The following is a 7,889-nucleotide window of genomic DNA, read 5'->3' as shown; positions in this document are numbered from 1 at the left end:
CAAATAGTTTGCAAATATAAACCACAAAAAGTACACGCTGGAGCTGGAGCCGAGCCAGAGCTGCAGGGGAACATACACTTTTCTTCTGGCAGGCTGTCTTTACGCTGTCATATTCATGGTTTGGGTTTTTTTTCTCCCCGGTTAACTTTAACTCTGAAAGATTGCCTCTGTCCAGAATGTTAAGCTTAAATATCATAGGTTCAAAGAGAAGAATAAAAATGGATTTTTAAGCAGATGATCCCATCAGAGTCATTTAACTGACTGTTACAGCGTTATTACAGAACACAGAAAGCTTTTTTTGCAGAAATATATCCATATATCACATATATTTATGGAAAACAGTACATGCCGACCAAACCTTTTCAACCTTAAGATTTTTTTTACCCCAGACTGGCTCAAGCTGTAATCGGTGGGTTTGAATTTTTTGGCCAATGGTAGTGGTTTCTGCTTCCTGTGGCTTCCCTACAACAACAACATTTACTGCTGATATATTAAGTCTGTCAGCACTGTTACATGTTTAAAGACACACAACTGAGCTGTTTTTGGTTGTTTTTTTACTAGCTCTTCTCACTCTGAGCAGTGCCAAGTGCATTGGTGATGTATAAATTAACTCCCTTGTTAATCAGAGTCGGTAAGTGATTAATGGCGTCCACTGTGTTTGCATCCTCTGAACAGGATTAACACTAATTTCTCTTTATGTAATTTTACATAAGGTGTGTGTGCGTGTGCGTGTGTGTGTCAGTGTCAAACACTGTCCCCCTGGGTAATGTTTTGCAATGACTGATGTTTACTGTGCATTTTTACAAAGCCAGTTCGAGAGCAATTTATTGGAAACACTGCTCCGCACAAAATCAAAGCAGAGAGTTAAAATTCAAGACATTCCATCATGTAGTTTTCCTCTCATCTGTTGTTCTTTGATGTTAATGCATTGTTTTCAGCCACATACTTTCAATGTACATTCCATACTGATGGAGCAGGAGCGCTGACCTGCAGCTAGCCGCTTATGTCACCTATTTGGACGCAGACATGACAAAGTATACAAAGTAATTATACAGCGTAACAGTTTACATGAATCACAACAATTACTGAGTCCGCAACAAGAAACAAAGGACTAAACTAAACTAAATGCTAACAAAAAAATGGCTCTAGGCTTATGTCTGCTCAGAGCTTACGCATATACCTTCTGATGATGACATTAACGTCATGCAGAGTCCAGCAGACCCTCACACACTCGCTCATGCGGACAGTATCATTTAATTTCAAGGTTAGTTCTTCTAATGGGGGGTTGATAAGCTAATGTACTGATGTGCTATAGGTTTGTGTATGTCTCTTCTTGTGTGTGTGTGTGTCTGTGTGTGTGTGTGTGCGTGCGTGCGTGTGTGTGCGTGCGCCTACGCGCAAAGTTCCTTTTTCAAATTTTGCTTTATCTGTGTTTATCTGTTGTAAGCAGCAGCAGTGCACTGTACATATCGGCTCTGATATTCTTAATCGCCTGCTAGAAATCTAGAACAGCAGTTGTACTGATTCTGAAGGTAGTTTGCAGATCTATATATTATACCTGTGGTTCATGTGTGGCAACCTATTGCCCGCCCATCAGATTTGTTCTGGTGAAGACACAGTCTAGTCTTGTACTTTGGTTTCTGGTGTTAAGCACTTTGGATACCTGCTGGTTGCTGTAAAGTGCTATATAAATACATTTTGATTGATTGATTGATTGATCGCTTCCCAGATAGTTAGTTCTACATTCCCACTGACTTTGGTGATCTGCCTTTTCCTCTAGTGCCACCATGAGGTTGACATTTTGTGGTTTTGAGTAAAATGTCTTATCAAATAGCGCATTTGGATGGGTTGCAATGTATTTTTGCTACAGACATTTATCAACAGTTGGACTAAAATGTATTTACTCCAGCACAACTGCACACCAGATCTCCAGATGTTATTTGTGAGATAAGGGCGTGTTGTTGGAGCAAGCAACACATTTTGCATCCAACTTTCTGAGTGTGAAATGTGTTGTTAGCTCCCTAAAACTCACTTATCTCATGCGGAAATTAAAAATAACTTCCAAACATCTGGTGCGATGTAAGGTTACAAGATGACTACAGTATAATCAGTGGTAAATAAATGCCATTAGATTTGCAAATGCGGTGAGTGAGTGCAAATGAGGGACAACAGTTGGCAAGTGTCTGGCCATCATAATAACTGTAACACCTAATAATTAATTTGGGGTAGGCCATTCATTCAACTTACTTCTTCCTGGGTAGCTACTCAGGCTTTGTGCACCCAATTGTAAAGTATTTCCAGTTGACATTTAAATTACAGGTCTTGCATAAGCACCTCCATCAGAGTGGTGCTCATGGCCCCGATCCACATGTGCAGGATAAGCATATCTCCCCAGAAAGCCCATATTTCCTGACAGAGTGGGTGGATTCTCTGCAGACCCCAGAGGCTCGTGTTCTGCACTCCCTCTGTGTCCCAGACAGCGACAGGACCCAACAGAGGTGCAGTGAAGCATCTGAGTCCAGCCTCATACAGCTGACCACAGGCAGAACACAGTCAACTAAAGACCAGCAGTTTCATGCCTGACAAACCCAGACAGAGACACACAGGGGGTGGTGTCGTTGTGCAGGTGCACTGTCACATTCCTGTACAGACGTAAAAATAAAAAAGCCATCAGTGCTCTCCCTGTTTCTGTCTCCACACGGCTGGTGGTCGGAGCGTGCTTCAGCCTCAGAGCCCCTGCTGTCACGGTGTGGTGGGGAGGCAGAAGCACCAGGTTGTAAAACGTATGACCCCTCAGAACAGATGACCCTGATGTACCTGGGAACCAGAAGCGGAAAGGTGCAGCAAAGACAGGTTGTATTGACACAGGTGACGATGCTCTGGGAAGCTGTCTACAGATCATTTTACTGACACACTCGCTGCAAAATAATGTCCATTTTACCAACTCAATTCATCTCATGTTTAGTGTTTTCAATTGTTTTTCTTGGTACAAGTGTAAAATCCCTCTCAGGAGGGTGGGGTTATATTAGTCAGATGTTTCCACAGCAGCGGTAGGAATTTAGAAACAAAACGTGTCCATCAGGAAAATACGACTTATTTGATCAGTTCATCCAAATTTTGAAAAACACATTCTCATATACCGCCATACTGTAGTTGTAATGCACATGGGACTTTTTAGGTAAGTTACTAGGTACTGTTTTAAAGTAGTATTTGAATTGTAACTTTTAAAAACTAATATGTGTATTGGTTCCTCGGAATAATCACAGACATCACTGTGAACAATTGTAAATACTACGAATGGAAGAAGTTATGATGACAGTGAGGTTTGTGGATTATCAACATGATATGTTGTTTTGGAAAGAAAATCTCCGGGTTGAGTTTTCCAATTTCATTTTTCAGTGTTTTTTACACCACAAACAAAATCCAATTTACTTTTCTTCACACTTTCTGGGCAGCTGAAGGATATAGATCTTTCAAAACACAGATAAAGCCGAAACAGCTTTAGGTGATTGAATCAGGATGATACGTGGGAAAATATGTATTTTAGTATTACACTGTAGGTGAACTGCTCATTTGACCCTTATAACATATTTTGCTTTAGCTTTCTGCTGTAGCTGGACTGAAAATAGTTTCAAACATAACCATTATTCCCATTAACAGCAAACAGAAAGGATCATAAGTAACACAGATTATCTGCTGATCTCCACCAATAATTAGATTTAATGCCTAAAAAGTCTAGAAATAAAAACACTTTAAGACTGGACTAACATTGCACTGGTTGCTTTTTACCTGGTTTAGGTTGCTTTTTACCTTGTTTAGATAAGATAACTTATTCTACAAAAAAAACAAGCTTCATTAGTTATGCATAAGTTAGCTGACTTTTACATTTTCCCATGTAGATGGTCTGATTGTGTTCAGGGGACAAGGTGATGCTGGGTTGTCTTTTTTGTAACTTTTTTCCTAGTTATTAACAATTATCCCATCTTTTATAATCCCAGAGGGGCTACTTAAAACTGAGTTATTGCCTTAATCATTTGTTCCTCTTGAAAACCACAATAAAGATGTTTAAAAAAGTGGTATTCAGAGCATCCTATAGTTCCTTTATTCCTCACCTACTCTTCTCCCTGCAGTGAGGACTATTTAGGAGCCACTGTTACTGAGAGAAGCAGCTCGTGTCTGCTTTCTTACCGGCTTTTCTCCGCCCTCTTCAGCTAATCACTATAATAAGCCAGATGGATGGGCTGCTTCACTCAAGGTAACAGTGATGGAGCATCGACGGCGTTGGTGTGATTTTAAACCTTGATGTCTATCGAGGCATTATTCCCTGCTCCTTGAGTGCATTGAGTGCCTCGGCAGATAAATGGGCTGTCTCCTCAGCACCAATCAGAAGAGCCATTGTTGTGATGCCAAAATTGCGATTCAAATATATTCAAATTTGAGAATTGCCATTATAGACCATCTGCATAATACCCCTCTGCAGGCGGAGACATTTACATTCCTCTTGCCTTGTACATATTGGCCCTCGTTCATGAAACGTGCGCACGACCTAGATCGGGCGTAGGACAGGCGCACGCCGACCCCTACTATACACGGCAGAAAACGTCAGCAACATTGTTTTAGCCCGTGGGGTTCTGCACAGCAGGGAAACAGGGTGCCATAGATGTAGTGATGGACCCAATGCCCAGAGAGCCCCCAACTGGGGCTGTACCAAGGAGACAGGCTATTACTCCTCGCTTTCAAAAGGTATAGTGTTATGTTTGGCAATGATATTCAACACAGGAGACATGACAATACACATTTATATTTATTCTTCAGGTTTTCGTTTGTCTTTTAAAGTGTCATTAATGGCCACAAGTAGGGGACACACGCTCTTATTCACACAGCTGTTGCCTGGCTCTGACTCACGAAAAAAACGAGCAAAATAAATAAAAAGCACTGCATAAACTCTGGTTCCGTGTGTTTATTTAAATATAGGTACACCTACATGTAGGCCTAAGAGATTGCAATATAAGCCCTGAGATGTCAGGGTTTCAATCTTCACCGCCGAAAAGTGCCACATCTTAGCCGGATTATGTCTCGCCATGTCATAAATAGTAGGGGCGAGGCCTCAAAACCGAGAATATATTGGAGCGTGATACTTAAATTACGATCATTTACCATGACCATTGTCACGCTCTGATTGGTGTGACACAAACGTTTTGTGAATCCCACGTGGACCCTGTAGTAAGACGATTTCTGCGCTCATATCTGCGCTGGTTTCTACATTAGGTTGACAAATGAGGGCCATTGTCTCACGCGGGCATGACTTCCTGGGATCAAAGGAGCAACATGTCTGTGAATAAGGCTGGACATTGTTTTAGGCTTCCTTTGGTCTGTATGAGCATCCTGGGATCATACAGGCTGCCGCTGTAGCTGCTGACTTCTTCAGCACCTGGAATATCATGTAGAAGGAAACAGGAGAGGGACGCACAACAGGCCAGGAGAGAAATGGAGATGGTTGTCAAAAGGTGAGCTGTCGATTGAGAGCAACCCGAGAATGAGTATCGACAGCAGGGCACAGAAAGGGAATGGTATGGTATTGAATAGAATCACAGATAACCTGATCCTCTTCCTCTACCATCCTCCAAGCATCCTTAACTCTTCCCAATCTTCCTGAGCTCTGGACTTCCACAAACAGCTCAATACTCTCAAATAATATTGAGTAACCAAGGCTTAAATTCAGATGCGTGGATTTCGGCATTTCCTCATCTTGATTGGAATGCATTGCTGCATGCAATATGTAAAGTTATTAGGTGCATTTGCGCGTCATGTTGGTTAGGTGTGTAGTCGTGTGCTGTTTCTGTCCCATCATGCTTTTCGTCTCATTGGCAGTGATCAAAGGCTGTAACCTTTTTTGGGGCGGTCACGTTGACTTAACCAGCATACATGCTGGCTGGCTGCTAATGTACTGGAAATCCTCAACACAGACACAAAAAAACATTTTTTGTGTGTGTGTGTGTGTGTGTGTGTGAGGCCATATATTGTATTTATTGCATTAACTACAATTCACTGCTCCAAAGATAAAAGCTGTATTCATTCTTGGTTTTCTTTCTTGATCGTGTTTTTTCCATTATCTTGTTTTCCAGGAAGCGCCATCACATATCTCTCTTTACCCAACATGCATTCCATCCCATTAACCTCTTCACATCCCTTTATGCTGTTGTCATTCAAGCCACAGAGGCTCAGGCTTCTCCACTCAACCATACGTTGCCTTCGTCAGGGAAACAGGCTGCAGTATCATATACTAGCAACAGAGGATTGAAGTCAGCCACCCAAATATAATGTCAAAAGATTGTATCAATGCCAGAATAAATTCATGGATCCTGCCATGTATAAAAAAAAAATCATTATTATTATGTTAATGTAACACTGCACATAAACTCATGCACATTCTAGTCACACTTTTTGGCTTGTAACCTGTTATGACTCCTTGTTGAGGAACCATGTTTGGCTGCAGTTCAACCATAAATGTATTTTCCCTTGCAAGATTGTTTTATTTTAATACATTTAGAGCCGTAAAGACAGAAAATATACAGTATTTTACAAGAAATGTTTAAACTAAAACAATACTGGAAGGCCCCAGCGATGTTGGCTGCTGTGAGGCTGTATAGCCTAGTGCTAGGGGACTGCCCCTTTCTCTGAGGCTCCATTTTTCCGACCTCTGAATAACCTGAAAAGAAAATCCCTTTGGTCCTACAGCCCACTAGTCCGACGTCCCTTTTGTAAGTGGTTTTCTTGCTACTGGTTTATTGAAGTCCTCGCTCCAAATCCACCGTGAAAACTAATAAGACAACATTGACAAAAATATAGACACAATGTTAGCTTAACATAAACAATACCATGCACAGCATGTGGAATACCATTTACCAAAGTAAAATGCAAATGAACAAAACAAATACCTTGTTGGCTGCATGCTACAAAGAAAGGGAAGTCTTTGAGTCTTCAGAGTTATACTTAAACCGCTCACATCCACGTCTGCTTTAGCCAACATGAAATCTTCACCGTAACATACACGTCCATGAAATCTGCTGCCCGCTGGTGTTAACAGTAGAACTCACGCGAGAGCAGCCCAACGAGACTTAATCACTTCAAAATAAAAGCGTAAATAACAACTGTTGCTTAAACAGAAAAAAGGGAAGAATAAGAATTGCAAAATATAATTCTAACAGTCACACCTTTGTTTAGAAAAAATAAACCCTCTGCTCCGACATCCCATTGTTCCGACCACATAGGCTTTTGTGGATCACCTCCCTTAACAGCGGTAGCGGGCAGGGGCAGTACTATTGTGGCCTCAAAACACTACCGGCCCACTAGTTAAAGTCCCGACTCTCCTGATTGCCACTCCGCTAATGGGTTGGGGTTAGGCATTTGACCTCGAGGGGTTAAGGTTAGGATATCTGATTGGTCAGGGGATAGAAACTGTACAAATAGGGTTACGTTACCTTATGGGAGGTGAGCCACAAAAGCTTATATGGGAACAATGGGAGGTCAGAGCAGAGGGTTTATCTTTTCCAAAACAAAGGGACGTCGGACTAGTGGGCTGTAGGACAAAAGGGAATTTTTCGGAATATTGAGAGGTTGGAAGAATGGCGTGTAGTGCAAATGCTAATGTTAGTATCTCCGGGGTCTCCGGGTTATAAAACACAAATTATGAAATAAAAATGTTGTTTAGGGCCCTGTTTCCAGACTGCCACGCTGTACGCACATCCCGGACGCAGATAGTGGACATGTTGTAAAACTAGATGTTTAGATCATGTGTGATATATATCTTATTTAAGTGCTTTTGAAATATCGCAGTAATAAAACGCTGTGAAAGCATTCTGTCTCGTTGGCCGGCGTTGGTAACTAAA

General features: G+C 41.5%; 1 long non-coding RNA gene across 1 annotated transcript in view; it reads left to right on the top strand.

The window, feature by feature from the left end:
* Positions 1–7,634, top strand: part of LOC116702684 (uncharacterized) — a 20,178-nt gene extending 12,544 nt beyond the window's left edge. Inside the window, exons 2-3 of the long non-coding RNA XR_004335233.1 lie at positions 2,344–2,347; positions 7,562–7,634. This is a non-coding gene — a long non-coding RNA (uncharacterized LOC116702684). The remainder of the gene's footprint in view (positions 1–2,343; positions 2,348–7,561) is intronic.
* Positions 7,635–7,889: the final 255 nt, after the last annotated feature.

This window comes from Etheostoma spectabile, chromosome 15, assembly GCF_008692095.1.
Source record: "Etheostoma spectabile isolate EspeVRDwgs_2016 chromosome 15, UIUC_Espe_1.0, whole genome shotgun sequence".
Taxonomy (NCBI): Eukaryota; Metazoa; Chordata; class Actinopteri; order Perciformes; family Percidae; genus Etheostoma; species Etheostoma spectabile.
Note: the sequence above shows the minus strand (reverse complement) of the source record. Positions and strands in the feature narration are given on the sequence as shown.